Below are 22,762 nucleotides of genomic sequence, written 5' to 3'. Positions count from 1 at the left end.
CATATAATAACAAGAACAGTGAGATCCAACCATCAACGGTCATGGTGAGACTGAGCCTTTGTTTTTCTTTTAAGAAGGTCTCGGTGTGAAGCTAACAGATTATGTCCTTAAGGGACAAAGCGTCAAAGAAACATACTACTGAAATCTTACGATAAGATTGTGGTTTGTTGTCAAGACGAAGCGATAAGGGAACATTTCCAGAATGACGACGAGTTGAATCTTAGGAGGAAGATTTTCTGAACACGCCAAAAGAACAGTATTTTATCCCTTGTCTCTGCCAAATGATTAATAGTAGGAAAAAATGAGTCGGATTGAAAGGGGAATATGGAGAGAAGGTATAAAGTGAGACTTTGCCGCGATGTACAACATGAAATTGAAGAGGACTCAGTTGCTGTCTAGTCCAGGCCTTTAAAAGCGAAGAACACTTACTTACTCGATAATCAGTGTTTGTAATCACGTAAGACTACATTACAATTCCAGTGGTAGCAGTCTCGGATCGACTAATTAGTTAACAAGTCGAAAAACTTATTAGGCAAATTTATATTGTTATCAATTTTCCTCGGCCATCTTGACCCTCCAGTGTATTGCCTAGGTACAAGACCATCGGATGGTGTGGCGGATTAATGTTAACATCAGCTAGTCAAATAGTTTAACATAGCCACAAGATGGCGTAAATTAGTTGAGAGGGGCCATAACACTCAAATCTTGACCACAGACGTGCCAGTGTGGAAGGAACAGTTTTTTCCCTGGGAGTCGTTCTTCTGGCCCCATCATAGGGCGCCCAACCTAAGCCCGATGCATCTTCCCACCCTCGGGCCGATACACCGCAGGAACGGCCAGTGCTGCCCCCGGTGAGGCTGGATATAGGAACTACTTTATTTCAGATTACACACTCTACTATGCTTGTTTGCAGACTACAAAAGCACGGAAAAACGCCTTTCTGGCCCCCTTTCGGCCGCAGATCTCAAATGGGCCTCATTCGTACACAGATTCACGGAGGTGTTGCTGAACAGTTAATGCAAAAGTTGCCGCCATGGTGTTTAACCTGAAGTAGTTTCCTTTACTTCGGAGGCAGTCTCATGTAAAATTACATCTGCAGAATTTCGGTCACGCTGCGAGAGTATGCACGCGCCCACTTTGCCCGCCGTAATTACGTGAGCAAGCAGCTTGCACTGCGAGCTGTCTGCACAACGCGCTCACAATTCTGATCTGTTATGAATAATCGCGCTCGACTCCCTTTGTTTTCGCACCCTACATTTCTCATGGCCAACTAAGATCTCTCCTGTATGTTACTTCTGATAATTCACTAGACAGGGCTCTTGAAGAACTAGACGTTACTTCCCGTTCTGCTATTTTTCTCGTATCTTTTATTCATTCTACGGAAGAGCGATAGAGAACAGTGGACTATTGTCGACCCATGCAGTAACAAGACTACCTTGCTTTCAGTTCGCTACTTTTGTTTTGTAGCCTTCTTCCAGTCTATTATTACAGCATTTACTCTGGCAACAGAAGCACCTGTAGTGAGGTAGAATTCCGACACCTCCACGATCAAGATACAGACGATCTCATTATAATATTTTCTTTACTTGCCAACACGGAAGTAGTACCTGACTGGCCAGTTATTAACTTAATTAATTCTCAAGTTCTCGTCTTACAAGGGCTTCAGAGTGTAATGGGCACATTTTAAGCCTTCCCTGTAATTACAGAACAACGTCTCAATAGTTAAGCTTGTCGCCGGAATGCATTGTAAAAATGTCTATATTATTTTTGTGTTGTTTCATTTGTTTTATTTGCTGCACAGTATATGTAAACGAATATGTACAGGACAGTATTCAATGAATTTGCTATATTAATGTGGACATCCATGAATCTTTGGAAGCCTTGACCTGATTGGAAACACGTTATGTATTTAAGAACTGTGACAGCGGATGGAGCTTGGAATCAGGCACAAGAGCGGAGTAAATTTGTGGAAAATTCATTAGTTTACGAAAAGAAGAATAGTTTTGGTAGTAGTAGAAGTAATAGAAGATTGGAAAACCTCAGGATCAGTGCGTTGGCACGACCACCGCTACAATTTACAAAGAAGAAACGAGAGGCGCTCATAAGATTCTGAAAAACGATTGCCGGGTGGCTTAGCCGTGCGGTCTGGGGCGTCTTGTGACAGTTCGCGCGGCTCCCCCTGTCGGAGGTTCGAGTCCTCCCTCGGGCATGGGTGTGTGTTGCCCTTGGCGTAAGTTAATTTAAGTTAGATTAAGTAGTGCGTTAGCCTAGGGACCGATGACCCAAGCAGTTTGGTCCCATAGTCCTTACCACAAATTTCCAATTTTTTGAAAAACAATTGTTTTGCTATTGCTGAAATAATTTAATATATCGAGAAGAAGATTTTTAAAGTTTGAAAAATATCATATTACTGCCTTGAACCGCTGGTAGAACACTTTATGTGCGAAACTAGTTTCTGTCGGCTGACCATCATCAGGTTCACAAAAGTATTCGTAGCTTCATGTCAAGCGAAAAAAATTCTCCATCTTGAAATAATAAGACCATGAACTACATACTGTTATAATATCGTAATATAAATTACGTCGGCAGGTGGTGTACTCGTTCCTGGTGATCAGCTGTGAAATCGGCTCTATGTAGTATGCGACGATAATGATTTTATATTTCGCCTAAAATGAAGCTGTTAATACTTTTATGAACCTGATGATGGTCAGTCGACCGAAACTTGTTGTGTCAATAAAGAATTTTATCAGCAGTACAGGCGGTAATATGACATTTTTCTAATATACAGCCGGGAAAAAATTAGTACACCAGGAAGTACGACTTCTATTTTGATCCGATGACAGCATAAGCCACCGGGGGGATAGTACAGGGCTATTACAAATGATTGAAGTGATTTCATAAATTCACTGTAGCTCCATTCATTGACATATGGTCCCGACACACTACAGATACGTAGAAAAACTCATAAAGTTTTGTTCGGCTGAAGCCGCACTTCAGGTTTCTGCCGCCAGAGCGCAGTGAGACAAAATGGCGACAGGAGCCGAGAAAGCGTATGTCGTGCTTGAAATGCACTCACATCAGTCAGTCATAACAGTGCAACGACACTTCAGGACGAAGTTCAACAAAGATCCACCAACTGCTAACTCCATTCGGCGATGGTATGCGCAGTTTAAAGCTTCTGGTTGCCTCTGTAAGGGGAAATCAACGGGTCGGCCTGCAGTGAGCGAAGAAACGGTTGAACACGTGCGGACAAGTTTCACGCGTAGCCCGTGGAAGTCGACGAATAAAGCAAGCAGGGAGCTAAACGTACCACAGCCGACGGTTTGGAAAATCTTACGGAAAAGGCTAAAGCAGAAGCCTTACCGTTTACAATTGCTACAAGCCCTGACACCCGATGACAAAGTAAAACGCTTTGAATTTTCGGCGAGGTTGCAACAGCTCATGGAAGAGGATGCGTTCAGTGCGAAACTTGTTTTCAGTGATGAAGCAACATTTTTTCTTAATGGTGAAGTGAACAGACACAATATGCGAATCTGGGCGGTAGAGAATCCTCACGCATTCGTGCAGCAAATTCGCAATTCACCAAAAGTTAACGTGTTCTATGCAATCTCACGGTTTAAAGTTTACGGCCCCTTTTTCTTCTGCGAAAAAAACGTTACAGGACACGTGTATCTGGACATGCTGGAAAATTGGCTCATGCCACAACTGGAGACCGACAGCGCCGACTTCATCTTTCAACCGGATGGTGCTCCACCGCACTTCCATCATGATGTTCGGCATTTCTTAAACAGGAGATTGGAAAACCGATGGATCGGTCGTGGTGGAGATCATGATTAGCAATTCATGTCATGGCCTCCACGCTCTCCCGACTTAAGCCCATGCGGTTTCGTTCTGTGGGGTTATGTGAAAGATTCAGTGTTTAAACCTCCTCTACCAAGAAACGTGCCAGAACTGCGAGCTCGCATCAACGATGCTTTCGAACTCATTGATGGGGACATGCTGCGCCGAGTGTGGGAGGAACTTGATTATCGGCTTGATGTCTGCCGAATCACTAAAGGGGCACATATCGAACATTTGTGAATGTCTAAAAAAACTTTTTGAGTTTTTGTATGCGTGTGCAAAGCATTGTGAAAATATCTCAAATGATAAAGTTATTGTAGAGCTGTGAAATCGCTTCAATAATTTGTAGTAACCCCGTAGATTTAATGGGTTCAACGTTGTCCGCCAACAGGTAGTGTATTGGCATAGCTGTGTGAGTGCCATCTGTTTTTACCATTTAATAGGAAGTGCTCACAGTCAAACTTCTCAGTATGGTGCAAACGTGTGAAACAAGCAGGCAATCATGCCACAGAGACGCTGTCGTGCTTCCTACAGCCAGCCGAGTGAGTTTGAAATGGTTTAAATTGTGGCCTTCCGAGTAGCGGGATGGTCCTTTCGGAGAACTGGCACATAAGGTGGACGTGCTGCGGCAGTTGTGCAAAGATGCTAGTATCAGTAGTCACGTGTACATTCTCACACCCGTAGGAGAGGTTCTGCGGGTCAACGTAGCACAGACACACGCCAGGATCGTCGTATCGTAAGGGCAACAGTGTCAGATCGCACAGCTAGCACAGAACAGGTGAGAGGGTCTGCGAGAGCAGACGTGTCAACACGGTTGCGAACCGGTTTTAGCAGTGGGACTACTGGAACGCACATCTCTATCGCGTTTTCCACTCATTCTACAGTGTCGACGAGCACGGCTCGACTGGTGGCATTGGAGGTTTGCTTGGAAGGCGGGCTTCGACGATGAAAGCAGATTCTGCCTGCACGCAAGTGACGATCGTCTGCACGTACGACATAAACCTGGTGAGCACTGTCTCGTAGAGCGCACTCGTCCGAGACACACTGGCCCCACCTCAGGCCCGGTAAGCTACAATTCTCGTTCACCTTTGGTGTTTCTGGAAGGGACGTTAACCAGCACTGGGCACGCGGCACGCGCATAATGTTGTTAGACCCGTCCTTTTGCCATTATTTGGCTCTGGCTCTGAGCACTATGGGACTTAACATCTGTGGTCATCAGTCCCCTAGAACTTAGAACTACTTAAACCGAACTAACCTAAGGACATCACACACATCCATGCCCGAGGCAGGATTCGAACCTGCGGCCGTAGCAGTCGCGCGGTTCCCGACTGCGCGCCTAGAACCGCTAGACCACCGCGGCCGGCTGCCATTATTTCAGCGGGAAGCTGATGTGTTGGTCCAGCAGGATAATGCTGGCTCACACACTGCCCGTGAAACTCAATACGCTCTGCAAGAAGTGCAGCAGCTTCCCTAGCCAGCACGATCTCCAGACTTGTCTCCAATCGACGAAGATGATGGGACGAGAAGCGACTCGTGCAACTCGTCAACCAGCAACTATAACCAGCCGCTCCCGCTTCCACTGGAGGTTCGAGTCCTCCCTCGGGCATGGGTATGTTTGTTGTTCTTAACATAACTCAGTTTAAGCAGTATGTAAGTCTACAGACCGATGACGTCAGTAGTTTGGTCCCATAGGAATTCACACGCATTTGAACATTTGAACAAACCTAACAGAATGAGATTTTCACTCTGCAGCGGAGTGTGCGCTGATATGAAACTTTCTGGCAGATTAAAACTGTGTGCCAGACCGAGACTCGAACTAGGGACCTTTGCCTTTCACGGGAAAGTGCTCTACCAACTGAGCTACCCAAGCACGACGGGGCTTGAGTCGTGCTTGGGTAGCTCAGTTGGTAGAGCACTCGCTCGCGAAAGGCAAAGGTCCCGAGTTCGAGTCTCGGTCCGGCAGACAGTTTTAATCTGACAGAAAGTTTGAACTCTAACAGAATTACTTGAACAAGTCGAGCAGGCGTCGCATAGCGTGTCCGAGGAAAGTATTCGCCGTCTATACGATCGACGGGATCCCGGAGTCAGTGCCTGCACTGTCTCCCATGGAGACTACACCACGTACTAATTTGGGAGTCTCAACAAGCATCGATACCTGGTACATGAGAAGTGCTTGTGCTATAGATCTGTGAATGTAATCATTTCACGTACTCCATACGCACTGTTGCAAGAATAAATCTTGAGTGAACTCGAAACCTCTAAAAGGATGTACTAATTCTTTTTGGTAGTGCATATAGTACAGTACTGGCCATTAAAATTGCTACACCAAGAAGAAATGCAGATGATAAACGGGTATTGATTGGACAAATATATTACACTAGAACTAACATGTGATTACATTTTCACGCAATTTGGGCGTGTAGATCCTGAGAAATCAGTACCCAGAACAAACACCTCTGGCCGTAATAACGGCATTGATACGCCTGGGCATTGTGTCAAACAGAGCTTAGATGGCGTGTACAGGTACAGCTGCCCATGCAGCTTCAACACGATACCACAGTTCATCAAGAGTAGTGACTGGCGTATTGTGACGAGCCAGTTGCTCGGCCTCCATTGGCCAGACGTTTTCAATTGGTGAGAGATCTGGAGAATGTGCTGGCCAGGTTCAGCAGTCGAACATTTTCTGTATCCAGATAGGCCCGTACAGGACCTGCAACATGCGGTCGTGCATTATCCTACTGAAATGTAGGGTTTCGCAGGGATCGAATGAAGGGTAGAGCCACGGGTCGTAACGCAGCTGAAATGTAACGTCCACTGTTCAAAGTGCCGTCAATGCGAGCAAGAGGTGACCGAGACGTGTAACCAATGGCACCCCATACAATCACGCCGGGTGATATGACAGTATGGCGATGACGAAGACACGCTTCCAATGTGCGTTCACCGCGATGTCGCCAGACACGGATGCGATCATCATGATGCTGCAAACATAACCTGGATTCATCCGAAAAAATGACATTTTGCCATTCGTGCACCCAGGTTCGTCGTTGAGGACACCATCGCAGGCGCTCCTGTCTGTGATGCAGCGTCAAGGGTAACAGCAGCCGTGGTGTCCGAGCTGATAGTCCATGCTGCTGCAAACGTCGTCCAACTGTTCGTGCAGATGGTTGTTGTCTTGCAAACGTCCCCATCTGTTGACTCAGGGATCGACACGTGGCTGCACGATCCGTTGCAGCCATGCGGATAAGATGCCTGTCATCTCGACTGCTAGTGAAACGAGGCCGTTGGGATCCAGCACGGCGTTCCGTATTACCCTCCTGAACCCACCGATTCCATATTCTGCTAACAGTCATTGGATCTCGACCAACGCGAGCAGCAATGTCGCGATACGATAATCCGCAATCGCGATAGGCTACAATCCGACCTTTATCAAAGTCGGAAAGGTGATGGTACGCATTTCTTCTCCTTACACAAGGCATCACAACAACGTTTCAGCAGGCAACGCCGGCCAAGTGCTATTTGTGCATGAGAAATCGGTTGGAAACTTTCCTCATGTCAGCACGTTGTAGGTGCCACCACCGGCGCCAACCTTGTGTGAATGCTCTGAAAAGCTAATCATTTGATAATACAGCATGTCCTTCCTGTCGGTTAAATTTCGCGTCTGTAGCACATCATCTTCGTGGTGTAGCAATTTTAATGGCCATTAGTGTAGCTGTGGGGTGAGGAGACAAAAGAAGATAAGAAGAATAACAAGCGAAAACATTTCGCGAAACTATCTTGACTAATATGATTACGGAAGTAGTCGTGAGATAGGACAGTTTTAAAAAATAAGCATCCTTGCCAAGTCCCATGGTCCCAGCGCGATTTTTTTCGATGACTAGAGCTGCGCCGCGCATGTAGTGCACTTTTTAAGCCCCCAACCACAGCTGGTGGAATAGTAAGTGGCGCGGTCTGCGTCAGGTGCGCGCCCGGCAGACGTCCCGGAGACACAACGTCGCGCCTCGCGCCGACTCAATAACCCAGCCGAGCGGCTGCGGCGAAATTGGAAAGAACTTTATCCATCGAGGGGCCTTTTCTCTTTCTGCGGCGGCGGCTCCTTTCTTGCGCGGCGGAACGGCGATTAGATCGACCGCGGCGTGGCGCGGGGCAGGGCAGGGCCTGCGGCCGTGGCGGCCGTGGGACGTGCACCGACTGCCGGGGGCGGAGCGGAGGCGGAGGCGGAGGAAGCAGCCCGTCGCAGTCGCTGCGTCAGCGGCCGCCAGACTCCAGCCGCCAGCCCTGAGTAAATTCCAGGCGGAGGGCTGCTATTGCTGTTGCTGCTGCTGGCGAGGCGCGGACCTGCCCGGAATCGGCAAGTGGCCACGCTGCTGCCTCTGCATTAACCGCATGCCGATGGCTCGTCCTCCCCCGCACCTCTTACATTTCGGCCGCGATACAAGTACAGACTACCAACTCCTACGCTCCATCCCTTTCTCCCTGTCTCTCTCTCTGACATCTAGCAGCTATTGACTGCCTCTGGAAATATATCAAGTTTCCTTAGAGTGAACCATACATCACACAGCATTTGTGAGGCTTCCTGTTAAAACGTCCTGAATGAGTAGCCGCGGTCGATGCGTAAAACTGTTCACTAACGTTTACGAAAACAAATTTGAGAGACCAAACGCGCCTTCACAAATAAGAGTATTTTACTTAATGGTTCTGATTTCAAATAAAGAGATGACTTGATGTTATGCCACCACTGAGGTGGAGGAATATCGAACAATGGAAAAAAAAATTCCGTAGCTGTTTCTGTCATTGGTATGTACACTGTCTTACCACAACAATCTTCTTAACAACATTTTAAAAGTTTTAAAAAGTTGCCGGCCCGTGTGGCCGAGCGGTTCTAGGCACTACAGTCTGGAACCGTGCGACCGCTACGGTCACAGGGTCGAATCCTGCTTCAGGCATGGATGTGTGTTAGTTAGGTTTAAGTAGTTCTAAGTCCTAGGAGACTGATGACCGCAGCAGGTAAGTCCCATAGTGCTCAGAGCCATTTGAACCTTTTTAAAATTTGGTAATGCTCTTTTTGTAAAAATCCTCTTATGTAACGAGTAAACGTAGTTCCTAATAAAACACCCTCATGAAAGAGTGGTTTAATATACCTATTGGTAATACCTTCAAAGCTACGTAACTGACATAAATATGGAAGTATGTAAATGCAAATACATATAAACAGTAGGTTATTTAACATCAACTTTCTTAGATTATTACCACTCGAATATAATCTATGTTGGCATCCCATGCCTCTTGTGGCACTTTCTTATGTTAATTTTTATTACTGTAGAGCTTTCACGTTTTATTCACAATGTCTCTTTATACCTTTTGACACGCAATACTGAAATACATTGAATATACCTTTGTTAATGTATTTTTAATCCATTAGAGTAATTACAAAATTTTAGGCTAATTATAAAATTCGACTTGGTTCTGTGCAATGTGGTCCCACGGATGACACCTCCTGTCTTTTATGACTTTATTTGCATTTAAATTCTGTTGTTCACTCTTTATGCATTTATAAGTCTTCACTACGTAATTTGAATATCCCAGATATACGGTACTTTAAGATTCATTTACTGGTTATGGACTTCAATAAAACTGGCTGTAGTTTCTCGCATGTACACTCCAGTACAGTGCACTACACGTTCCCGATAACGCATATCCTCGTTGTCTGCGCTGGTTGTGAGCAATGGCATCAGTTTTTTTTTCTTTCTGCCATGTAAATGTTAGCGTCACTTGTTACATTTTTATGCTCTTGCGTAGTTATGATTATATGACTCTTCTGGTAATGGCTTATTATCACTTTGTTCCCACCGATATGGATTCGTATAACCTCGTTATATATATGTATTTTGTACCTGTTCTTGATTCGTTCTGTTACTGTATTTTAGCACCGATGATGATAATGTTATAACCTAAATCTACATCTTCAATGAATTACGGATTCTGCAACTGGCTGCTGTTCTTCACTTTTGTACTAAAAACACTTTAAAAAAAAAAGATAAGAGCGAATTTCATGAAAATATTTATTTAGAGCATGTTAAGCTATTGTACAGAAACCAGGCGGCCGTTATAAGATTCGAAGGGGGTGAAGGAGAAGGAGTGGCTGAGAGACAGGGCTGTAACCTATAACAGATGTTACTCAGTCGGTACGTTGAGTAAGGGAAACTACAGTAGGAATTAAAGTTCAGGAAGAAGAAATGAAAACTTTGAGGCTTGCCGAGGGTATTGTAATTCTGTCAGCGACAGCAAAGGACTTGAAGGGGCATTTGAATGGAATAGATGCTTTCTTGAAAGGAGAATGTAAGATGAACATCAACAAAAGCAAAACAAAAGTAATCGAGCGTAGCTGAATTAAATCAGGCAATGGTGAGGCAACTGTATTAGAAAACGAGACAGTAAAATAAGCAGATGACTTTTGCCTCTTGGGCAATAAAATAACTAATGATGGCTGAAGTACAGGTGATATAAAATGTAGACTAGGAACGGAAAGAAAACCATTTATGAAAGAGAGAAATTTGTTAAAATCGAATAGAAAATTTAAGTGTAAGGAAGTCTTTTTGTAGACGAGAGTGTATCTTTGTATGGAACTGAAAAGTGGGCCATAAGCATTTCGGAGAAGAAGAGAATAGAAGCTTCTGAAATGTGGTGTGCCGGAAGAGTGCTGTAGGTTAGGTGGCTAGATCGCGCTTCTAACAAGGAAGTACTGAACAGAATTCTGTAAGAAAAAGAATTTGTGGCATAACTTGACTAAAAGAAGGAACCGGTTGACAGAATACATTCTGAGACATCAAGGAATCAGCAATTTGGTATCGTAAGAAAGTGTGACGGGTAAAAATTAAAGAGGTAGACCAAGAGATAAGTATAGCGAACAATTGCAAAAGGATGAAGGTTGCATTATTATTCGGACATGAAGAGGCTTGCACAGGATAGAGTAGCATGGAGAGCTACAGCATACCGGTTTTCGGACTGAAGACTAAAACAGCAACAGAGATGTGGAAATCGAGAACAGCTACAAAACCATTCTGGACTGAAATGATGTCCAATGAGCAAATACTAAGAAAAATTAAAAAGGAGGGCATTAATTATACTTTAATTAGAATAATAAGGTGATTGACAGCTATTTGTATAAAGCAAAAACCAGTCAGAGCTTGGTCACGATTACGGTTGTCAGCTTGTATAGCATTTCCAGTAAGGGACATCATGGATAACAACAAATTATTTTGTTGAGGGAAAGATGTACATAAAAAGTTAATCATTTCAGCTTAACTCCTCTATTACTTTTCCCATCTTGCTAAAGAAACATATCTGACTCGCTTCGGAGGTGATTTTGATAATATTACTTCGATGTTAATCATAAATGTGCAGCAAACAACTAATGTCGAGTGTATCTTTAGACTCAGGTCTATCGTCTACGTTCAATTGCTGGTGTTTCAGAACTGCAGCTAGTACTTGATCGTTTAAAAAACAATTCTACAACTTGACAGTATTGTTTGGTAATACACAGACTGTGTTATTTAAGTTACTTTGACAACTGACTTAGTTTTCAGTTTAAATAGCGCAAATTTACACTTAAATGCGTTGTCTAATGAGAAATAAGCAACGTAATTTACCATACCGTCATTCCGACAAACGTGTTATGGGTGAAATTGGTACAGTGTATAAAACAGCGACGCACTGGCTCAACTTAGATGTAATTTCGATAAATGAGTTATACGAATAAGACATATTAGCGAAAAAATGTTAAATACGGGATTTTAGCGTCCTGGGCAAGATCCATACAGGATAACCCCAAAATACGGGACTAGTGGCAACACTGCTGAAACCTTGTGTTATCCTGAACGATGTTACATGTCTCTGTTACCTCAACTGTCGGTTACTCTAGTCAACTGCAGACGTAGTTTCACGTCAGTAACGTAACAGCAAGATTCGTTTTCGATGTTAATATTGTTTCCCTATGCGATGTGTTTATTTTACGAGACAAAATGTCTGAAACTGGTTGCGAAAAGAGTCAGGAAATGGAGCTGTTACCATCCCACTACACAAACCCAATACTGCTCGTTAATGTGGAACGTGTGAACGTATGCAGAACTGCAGCAACGATGTGGTGTGCATTGGTCAAGGCGAGCTGCCAACACCACCCGCTTCCACATTCGAAGTCATGCACTTAATTGTTTCGATCGAGGTATAATGTAACACAGAGAAGAAGAAATAAATTAATTGGACACCTAATTCGACGTAACATCTCCTTACAAAAAAGTCTTAGAAGAAAGAAAACTGGGAAGAACTCAAGAGACAGGCCTAGAACATCCATATTACAAAGTGTTCTTACTGGAATGAACAGCAGCAATTACAATGAAATGAGTGATAAGAAATGAGAGATAAGAGTGGGATGCCTACATCAACAAGCCGTTTCCTTTGGTTAGGGCTGTCATACGTCCGGGTTCTGACATAGATTTGAGGCCGTCCGGGGACGTATCTTCTCCTTTTTTTATGTACAACTGTATAGGACAAGCCCGTATCTTTCTGTATCTGCAGAAATTTGATCGATTGCAAACAAACAGATTTTAATAAATCGTATCGAAATTTTCTAACTGAAGACTGGCGCGTGGATATTCTGCTTCGTTTTATATTAAAGAAACCGGCACAAGCACGGTTAGATGATCTCCTTTGCACAAACTTCCATAGTTTTATATTGAGACCAATGAGAGGTCGCTGACAAGCGAACGTTCACTTGCATCACGTCGCCGTCCCGCCCTCCAGACCACTGTAGGCAGGCAAGTCGACAATGTAAGTGTACGTTTCACTACACACATCCCTGCCGCAAACAAAATATCTAAATACTGCAGTACGAGGACTTACATAAGTTTAGTATCATTCATATTCCTTAAGATTTTTTAAATACATCATAGTTTTATTTGTATCGGACATCTTTTCGCTGTGTGTCGGGAAAAATAATTCGACTCAGGCCTTGGGAGTAGACAACATTCCATTAGAACTACTGACAGCCTTGGGAGAGCCAGTCCTGACAAAACTCTACCATCTGGTGAGCAAGTTGTATGAGACAGGCGAAATACCCTCAGATTTCAAGAAGAATATAATAATACCAATCCCAAGGAAAGCAGGTGTTGACAGATGTGAAAACTACCGAACTATCAGTTTAATAAGTCACAGCTGCAAAATACTAACACGAATTCTTTACAGACGAATGGAAAAACTGATAGAAGCCGACCTCGGGGAAGATCGGTTAGGATTCCATAGAAATATTGGAACAAATGAGGCAATACTGACCTTACGACTTATGTTAGAAGAAAGATTAAGGAAAGGCAAACCTACGTTTCTAGCATTTGTAGACTTAGAGAAAGATTTTGACAATGATGACTGGAATACTCTCTTTCAAATTGTAACGGTGGCAGGGGTAAAATACAGGGAGCGAAAGGCTATTTACAATTTGTACAGAAACCAGATGGCAATTATAAGAGTCGAGGGACATGAATGGGAAGCAGTGGTTGGGAAGGGAGTAAGACAAGGTTGTAGCCTCTCCCCGATGTTATTCAATCTGTATATTGAGCAAGCAGTAAAGGAAACAAAAGATAAATTCGGAGTAGGAATTAAAATCCATGGAGAAGAAATAAAAACCTTGAGGTTCGCCGATGACATTGTAATTATGTCAGAGACAGCAAAGGACTTGGAAGAGCAGTTGAACGGAATGGGCAGTGTCTTGAAAGGAGGATATAAGATGAACACCAACAAAAGCAAAACGAGGATAATGGAATGTAGTCGAATTAAGTCGGGTGATGCTGAGGGAATTAGATTAGGAAGTGAGACGCTTAAAGTAGTAAAGGAGTTTTGCTATTTGGGGAGCAAAATAACTAATGATGGTTGAAGTAGAGAAGATATAAAATGTAGACTAGCAATGGCAAGGAAAGCGTTTCTGAAGAAGAGGAATTTGATAACATCGAGTATATATGTAAGTGTCAGGAAGTCGTTTCTGAAAGTATTTGTATGGAGTGTAGGCATGTTTGGAAGTGAAACATGGACGATAAATAGTTTGGACAGGAAGAGAATAGAAGCTTTCGAAATGTGGTGCTACGGAAGAATGCTGAGGATTGTGTGCGTAGATCACGTAACTAATGAAGAGGTATTGGATAGAATAGGGGAGAAGAGGAGTTTGTGGCACAACTTGACAAGAAGAAGGGACCGGTTGGTAGGGCATGTTCTGAGGCATCAAGGGATCACAAATTTAGCATTGGAGGGCAGCGTGGAGGGTAAAAATGGTATCGGGACACCAAGAGATGGATACATTAAGCAGATTCAGAAGGATGTAGGTTGCAGTAAGTACTGGGAGATGAAAAAGCTTCCACAGGATAGAGTAGCATGGAGTGCTGCATCAAACCAGTCTCAGGACTGAAGACCACAACAACAACAACATAGGATTGCCAGCTTTTTCCGTCCAAATAGGGGAGACTTCGACCCGACAAAATGAAAAGGCGTAACGCCTTTTTTACGATCTTAAAACAGGTTTATTTCATCAACCAAAATACTTCTTCATAACAATTACAAACTGGAGGTCCATAGAACTTTTTACGTAAAACTGTATTTGCTTACCTAAAGTTTCGTATCAGTCTTTAGAAATTTAGTAAATGTCTTCACACGTGTAATCAAAATTAACTCTTATGTATAATTCAGATTTCGTTAAATCTACATGACAACAGTTTCTTTCATCAGACCATTTAATGTTCACCAAAGAAAAAGTTCTTTCTGTGTAAGCGTTAGATGTCGGTATACTGAGAACAAAGCTAAGAATCTTATTTATCTCCTGGGATTTAATACTTCTAGCCTCTGCCTCAATCGTCACTGATATACACTTTTCCACTTTGCTATGGTAATTTTTGTTATTATTGTATCTTTCAAAGAACGAAATCAATCATATAGGTTATCCTCTTTTATGTCCAGCTGAATATGAGTAAACAGGTTCTGAAAATCATTGAAATTGTCAGAATTCCATGAACAGTGGGATTAAGGACCGAACTGTAGCATTGTAAGAAATGTTTACTTTTTCTGCAACGTAAATAAGAAAATTATCAAAGAATTCAACAAGATTATTTTGAATTCTCTTCTGACTGACGGGATCAAATTTATTTAAAAGTTTGCGCTTATTGCTTCCAAAAAAGAGTAACTTTTCTTTGCAAAACTCTCTTCAACAAAGTTTAAGTGGTATTACAGGACCCCACTGAAGTTAAATCTGAAATCTTTAGAATGAGTTTTCCAAAAAAATATTTCCAACATAAGAAAAATAAGACTGTCATTTGGGCACTGAAAATAGCCGGATACCTTAAAAGATCTATTAATTCCAATAATTCTACTTTTGTGTTTTCAGTTACGACGTTCTGCTGGATGGTTGAATTACCACCGTGTGCTATGCTGAACTCATGCTTGCAAAGGGAACAATACACTTCATAGTTGTTACCTTTTACCGGAATAACCCTTTAATGAGTTTCTTCACACTTCTTCTGATGTTTACGTAAGAATTTTCATCTCTTTTTAGTTGGAGTTTTGGGTTCGTCCATGTTGCGTTACCCTGACTAAGCGAAATGAAAACTCATACGACCGCATTCTAACAAGAAACAACAAGAAAACGGCAGTGTGACTCGCGACGCGACGCCATGTTCAACATTGTTATGTGTTCACTACATATCGATGTAGTCACTGTGTCGATATTACTTTGCCATATCGACTAAGCGGTATTGTAACGATTACCCAGAAAAGAGACTTGAATAACATGCAGCAGGTTTAACTGTTAATCGGTATCATTTTCTCAAATATGGGAGATTCAATCTCCCGAAGACAATAAAAATATGAGACGAGTTTTGGCGTAAAAATTCAGAAGGATACAGGAGTTCTCGTACAGTACGGGACAGTTGGCAACCCTAATGTAATTTGAGTCACATGTCCGGGAATTTTCAAGACTTTGTCCAGAGTAGGCAATTTGATGATGGCTGGACTACCTTTGGTGCCTAGTGACGGTGAACCGGCTGAAGAGACAGAACCACTGACCAGCTGCGGGACTCTATTCAGCGATACGTATATATTTTTAAACTTATTTTTCTACTTCATATAAAGTGTGAAACTAGGTCTAGTAAAATATTATTTTACTAATTTAAGCAATCGTTTAAACATTAACAGATAACCACTAATAAGTATCTTGTGGTGTAAACACATAAAATTTAATAATCTGTCCTTCGTGGTGAACTACAATCGTGCAGAACTTTTTGAAAAAATTTTCTACAATTTGACTGTTAATTGACCATTTATTTTATAAAAATCATGATTTCGGTTTAACAACCATTCTCAAGTGCATTTTGAAATATGAAAACATGTCTGATCCGTCTGTGACATGTCATCGTCGAAAAAAACATATTTCTGGTCTTACAAAGCAGTTGTCGTACTACAGAATATGAGGACGTACCGAAGGTACATAAAATGGCTGTTGTTGTCGGCAGTGAAAAACGATTAACATACAGTATGAAGTAGTTAACAGAAATATATTTCAGTGATCTACATTCGTCTGTCACTTGAGAGTGGCTATAAAGCCGAATCAGGAGTGTTCAAAATAAACGAACAATAAACAGCAAAATGGTGGAAATTTATTTCAAAACATATAAAATTTGGATCTGTGGATGGAATAAAATTTCACAACACACTCCACAGGACTATGGCATACATTAAAACATCACGATACATCGGTTGGAAGAGCCTGATATAGCTTGAACTTGATGGTGAAATCCGGAAAAGTAATCCTGAAACATCTGTAGGGAGAGGAATAGCATTCTGGCGTATCCGAGTGGGTTGAACACTAAAGAATTGTAGGAAACATACGTACAAACGTACTGTACTTGAACTCAAAATTACTGAAAGGAATGTAAAACAAGATCGTGAAAACAGCAATAAGTGTGCTAGATTGTCCAAACGAGTTGCTATCAGCTTTGGAAGTAGTCTGGTTAGCCTACTGTTTCTAAGTGTCCTGCGTCCTTTAGAGAGATCATGTGCGCATAAGTTATATTTAGGTGGTCTTTGCTGAAAATGTAAGCAAATAATCCCACTAGTCGGTATTGTAGCGCAGCTTCACACGTAACGTATCATTTCTGGAGCGCGCTATTTGATAGATTCTGTGGCTATTGTGTGTTCGATGGAAAGAAGTTCTTTCCAGACTGGAGGTGATGGGCTGGTCTTTCGGCTGATCTTTTCTAAGCCTCCTCCGTGTGTAAGAAGCTAGCTCAAAGTCGAGCGGCTTCCCATGAAGGCTGGTGTTTTGCAGACAGACTTCTGAAGTCCTGACGAAAGCAGCACCTTACAGAAGCGGTATAAGCGGGAGCAGGAAATGGCCAACGCAAATGCCGACGTTCTGCTCCTGAGCCTGATTAGCTGGAGGCCCTAAACATTAATAATTTCTTGGTGTTATGTCCGCGGACCTAACCGAATCAAGCATGCCCTGCCGTCGCTCAGCCCGGCCGCACATGCGCGGTGGTCGGCCTTAGCTTCACGTCGCGGCCGCCGGAGGTTCATGGCGTTATCTCCGGCTGAAGAGGTCGTGCCATTCCATAGTTCCTGTCTGCAGCTCCCTCTATGGCCACAAGATATAACGGGAGCACAGACCTGACGCCACGGCCATTCGCTCTTGCTCGCTAGCTGTGTTAATATTGAAGTGTTATTGCTTAGATCTTGTATGACAACCTTGGGCTTAGAACTTAGTTACGAGTTGGATTGCACTGTGGATTTGTGAATTATATTGTCAACTTAATTACGTAGCTACTTGCTATGAGAGCAATAGACGGTACCTGCTTCAGTGTGGAGAATAAAGATAAGTAATCTTCCTGATCGCTGGCGCCTTACTTTGAGACTAATCTTCTCTCGGCCACCAGATCTTGCGTCACACCCCGGTCATGTCCTGCTACCAATTCCAACTTATATTTGTCACTGCAGGCAGACATAAAACTTGCACCACCTGGGGGCTTGTGAACTCTGGGAGTCTGTCGACAGCCCTCGTGCGGCGTTACCACTATCATGATCATCAGCAGTAGCAGCAGCTTTCTCTGTCATGAAATGATATGGCCTTCCAAGTCCTGCAGCTTCTTCTTTCATAAGAAACGGTCTTAGGTGATATTCAGCCAGTAGATCCCAACGATTTTGCGTAGGTCTTCGTCCCATCGGCTGGGCAGTCTTCCTCGTCGTCTGCTTGTCTGTCTGTCTCTGTCTCTTACATTCCGTTCCAGCAACCCCTTTGTCATTCATCGTTTCTTCTAGCAGCACAGCCGGCCCATTGCCATTTCACAGTGATTGTTCCCTCCAGGATGGCCTTGTCGTAGGTAAGTGATCTAATGTCTTCTGAGCTTTTTTCTATTTCCCTGTAAATTCCAACGTAGACCTTTCCATGCCTTCTCCGTGCAGTTCTAAGTCTCCGTCTTGTGTATTGGCTCTGAGCACTATGGGACTTGGGGGACTGATGACCTTCGCTGTTTAGTCCCCCTTAAACATTCCAACAACCACCACCACCACTATGGGACTCAACTTCTGAGGTCATAAGTCCCCTAGAACTTAGAACTACTTAAACCTAACTAACCTAAGGACATCACACACACCCATGCCCGAGGCAAGATTCGAACCTGCGACCATAGCGGTCTCGCCGTTCCAGACTGTAGCGCCTAGAACCGCTCGGCCATCCCGGTCGGCGGTCTTGTGTATTGCTACGTCGCTTCGCAGTTCTATGTTTCCGTCTTTAAGTGACGAGGTTTCACAGCCGCAGTCAAAATGTAGAGGAGACGCCGACAAAAATTATTTTTTGGTAGTTATTCTACCATTTTGACCTGGAGATAGTTGAATGTCTTCCAAATGCTTGCCAGCCTATCTTGATCTCATATACGATCTCTCCCAACATATTTACAACCTGGCCGAGATATATGTACTCTCTGACAGTATCCATTAGCGTGGTTTTGGGTTGTACGCTTCCTACCGTTCTCCATTTGTTAGACATAATTTTTGTCTTCGATACATTTATGCTCTGCGCCACTGTCTGACATTCTGAGGCGAGACGCGGTATCGACAACTGTAGTTCTTCAAAATCATTTGCCGTTAGTACGATGTCATCTGGAAACCATAGTGAGCCGTGCGCGGCTCATGTTCATGCCATTTATTGTTTGTCATCTTCTTTTACGGTACTGCCACCTCGTTTTCTTATTCCATTTACTGGCGTCACTAACTTCTGCCTTACTTGCTCGTGAGTGGCAGCAGCAGCGCTTATCGATAAGTGCACTGTCGTACCATCTCGAGAGCGAGCAATAGTATTTCCGGGTCGTCGTGTGTCTGGTAGTCAGCTGGAGATGGACCAGGTGTGCAGTCGGGCAGGCAAAGCGTCGGAGGCGGAGTGCCAGAGAGGTGCTGACGGACAGTACTTGCCGACCGCTGCGGACACACATGCACTGTCCGACGGAAGGAGACTGGAGCGGGAACGACCGTTGGTTGGTCGTACGGTCGGTCGTCTCATCGGCCAACGTGTAATTGGTCTTTTGACTGTTCCCGTCTGTGAGGCAGTCGGTCGGATGGGGCAAAGCAGCGAGGAAGTCTCCGTGGCGCGTATTCAGACCGGAGCCGCTGGCGGCGTGCACGCGCGGTTGGAGTTGTGAGGAGCTTCTTGCGAGGGTTACGAAGTTCGTCGCCCACCGATCCTGGACACTAAAGTTGAGTGCTCACTTAACCCACTATCAAGCCTCAACTGCTATCACATCTCTCTTAAAAATTCAAAATCCTTGTCTTGCCCTTAGGTCATAAGATTGTTGTTCTTTAGTATGAGGCCTTCAGCCGAGTTTTACACGAGATATTTTAAGATAAGGCCTTCAGTCTTTTCAGATTGAAAGCTCTTCTTCCTAGGACTTAAGCCGTTAAATTGTTTTGTTGATATGCGGCCTTCCGCCGATTTTTCAGCCTATTTAGATTAAACATTTAAAATCTTTTTCTCGGCCTTAAGCGGTAACTCTGTTCTTGATTAATGTGTGGCTTTCAGCCGACTTCTATGGGAAAAATTTAAGCTAAGGCATTCAGCCGATTTATATTAAAAAAAATTTTTTTTCTAAAGAAGTGAAACCTCCAGAAGAACTCCTGTACCTCAATTCCTTGCTTAGGCCTTGTGCCTTGGATTTTCGATGTGGCCTTCAGCCGATCTAAATTAAATCAAAGGAAGTATTTCGTTAAAATCTTGAGAGTTTGTGATTCTTTTTTTTGTGATTGTGTGTTTTAACGAATAAAGTTTATATGGTGAGTGCAACTGACAGCATCTTATTTTGGCCCCTTTCAACAAATATAAACTCATCCACTCTGCCTTGCTAGCGCAGGGATTTCACTTAGATTGTTAAATCTCATCTTGTTAATTCTAATACCTTTTCCTTCTGTTTCAGCTGTGACACCTTCTCATCCTATTCCAGCTGGGACACTGTCACGTCCAGGACGCCAAGGACCAGGTGGCGTTCTCGTAGTGTGCGAGGGGCGAAATTCAACATATTTTTTTTCGGCCAGTTCCGGTTGAAAAAATACGGCATTTGTTGTGGGACATCGTGGAGTATTTCCTCTTCAGCCCCATAATTTCATGAAGTTCCGATTGGTTGCGGCGCTATACGTAGCCTTCAAAATAGCGTCTTTAACATAGGTGCGTTTCAAGCAGAGAGCTGTCACTGAGTTTCTTTTGGCGGAAAACCAGAGCATCGCTGGTACGCATAGGCTCTTGCAGAATGTCTACGGAGATCTGGCAGTGGACATATGCACGGTGAGTCGTTGGACGAAGCGTTTATCATCATCGCAACAAGGTCGCGAAGTTCTGTCCGGTCTCTCGCATGCCGGCCAGCCGCACACAGTTGGGAAGCCTGCAGTGGTGAGACGTGTGGACACTCTCATTCGAGGTGATCGACGAATCAGACACAAACACCTTGCTGCATAGCTGGACGTCCCTGTTGCTAGTACTGACACACCTGTTCACCAGTTGGTGTACTCAAAGGTGTGTGCCCACAACTAGCACCTTCTGACTTCCACCTGTTTGGCCCAATGAAGAATGGAGTCCGCGGGAAGCAGTACGTGGGCAATTGGGTGGTTATTGATTCAACAAAAAGTTCGCTTCGACGTCGACCCATAGAGTGGTACCATGCCGGCATACAGGGCCTCCCAGTAAAGTGGGGTAAGGGTGTCTTATTGAACGGAGATTTTGTTGAGAAATATGACTTTTTAGCCAGAATAGTGAAGAAGAATACGGTGTGTTTTCAGAAGAAACGCGTTGCGTTTCTTATTATAGTAAACGGCTTTCGTATTTAAGAAGTCTGAATATGCTGATAATTTGTAATCAGCCGAGTTATTTCTTGGGATACGAAAGTGCGTTCCCTTGCTCGGACGTGGATCTCGTGTTGGACTTTCCAGTTTTCTAGGCGAATGTTTACTATAAACGAGTATGCACGTGCCCAATAAGCACGGCCCTACGTTAGATCGCGGAGCCAGTAGCTGGCTGAACGGTCCGGTTATAGTGAACGAGACGGACTTCGCGAGGTTTAGTATAAACCAGTTGTTTGCGAAGTCCCTTACTATGTTTGTCTCAACGTTAACAAATATGACTCCTTTGCCGGTTATATAAAAGACTGTAAATAACACAGGGAAGAACTGCTGTTGCTACTGACTTCTGGGTCCATCTCAGTGCCACTTCTGCTGGGAAATGGATTGATCCCACTAGAATTTTTCATGTAGGAGATTATCAAGTTCGAGGCGTATCAAGTGAAACATCAATAATCTTCAACAATTGAAAAACCACAGTTTTGCAGGTGCGGGCAAATAGCCCCAGATGTGTTATCAAGGATGTTTTTGGCTACACAGTAACTATGGGACTCGTGCTTACATTTGCAGGGTCATCACAATGCAGTGAACTGAATTTGTATCAAGAAATGATTTTTGTTCATGTTGTTTATAGTTGATTAAGTGTTCAAGTGGAAAATACCAAGTGACTTTACAATCATCCTGCATTTGTGGTCCGTGGAAATTTGAGAGCGATCATTTTTGTGTGAGTCTTTCCTTAATGACTCTGAACTGTAATCCTGTTTTGCTATTGTGGCTGTTACCGACGGAAGTTGTTAGTGGACAGCTGGAGGCGGCGCACTGAAATGTCAGCGGTGAACGTATTCCAGTCCGGTGGTCGGATCTCGGACCCTTTGCTGAAAGTCGTTGGACTGCTGCACGGCATTAATTATTGACTCTGGAGCAGCGAAAGTTTAACCCTGTCTTGCGGATCAAAGCGAGTCTGTCCATCCTTATTCAGACTGATTTCACGTGTTTATCAGTGCAGAAAATTAATCCGAGTCCGCCAATAAGCGTTTCCGATTAAATCCGTGAAGGCGGGCGTCGCGTAATTTGTCCCGCTCGCCTGCAGTCGGTAAGAGTGCTGGGACCCTGGCTGCGGCAGCGTCGGGGACTTGGCGCGGCCCTGCGGAAGCTCCGAGGCGCGGACGGAAGGCACGTTTCATGCAGTAATGCGCAGCAGAGGAACCGAATCTATACGTATTGTAAAAACTGATGTACGTGCGTATGTTCAACATCTCCTCCTATACCACTGGACCGATTTCAACGAAACCTAGTACTGTTATTCCTTACTGTCATGCAGCAACTACTGTGTGAGTAAGAACTACGTGCTCATCGTAGTTCAGAAGATATGACGTCATAAACAATAAGATGCGTGAAAAATTGCCACATCATACGTGTCGTTTAAACTTGTTATTTCTATGCTACTGGCTCTATTCCCAACACATCGTGCAGATAGTATCCACATATGCTCCTGAAGGTACCTACACAAATATATCACTGTACGATA

This window comes from Schistocerca piceifrons, chromosome 2, assembly GCF_021461385.2.
Source record: "Schistocerca piceifrons isolate TAMUIC-IGC-003096 chromosome 2, iqSchPice1.1, whole genome shotgun sequence".
Lineage (NCBI taxonomy): Eukaryota > Metazoa > Arthropoda > Insecta > Orthoptera > Acrididae > Schistocerca > Schistocerca piceifrons.
Note: the sequence above shows the minus strand (reverse complement) of the source record.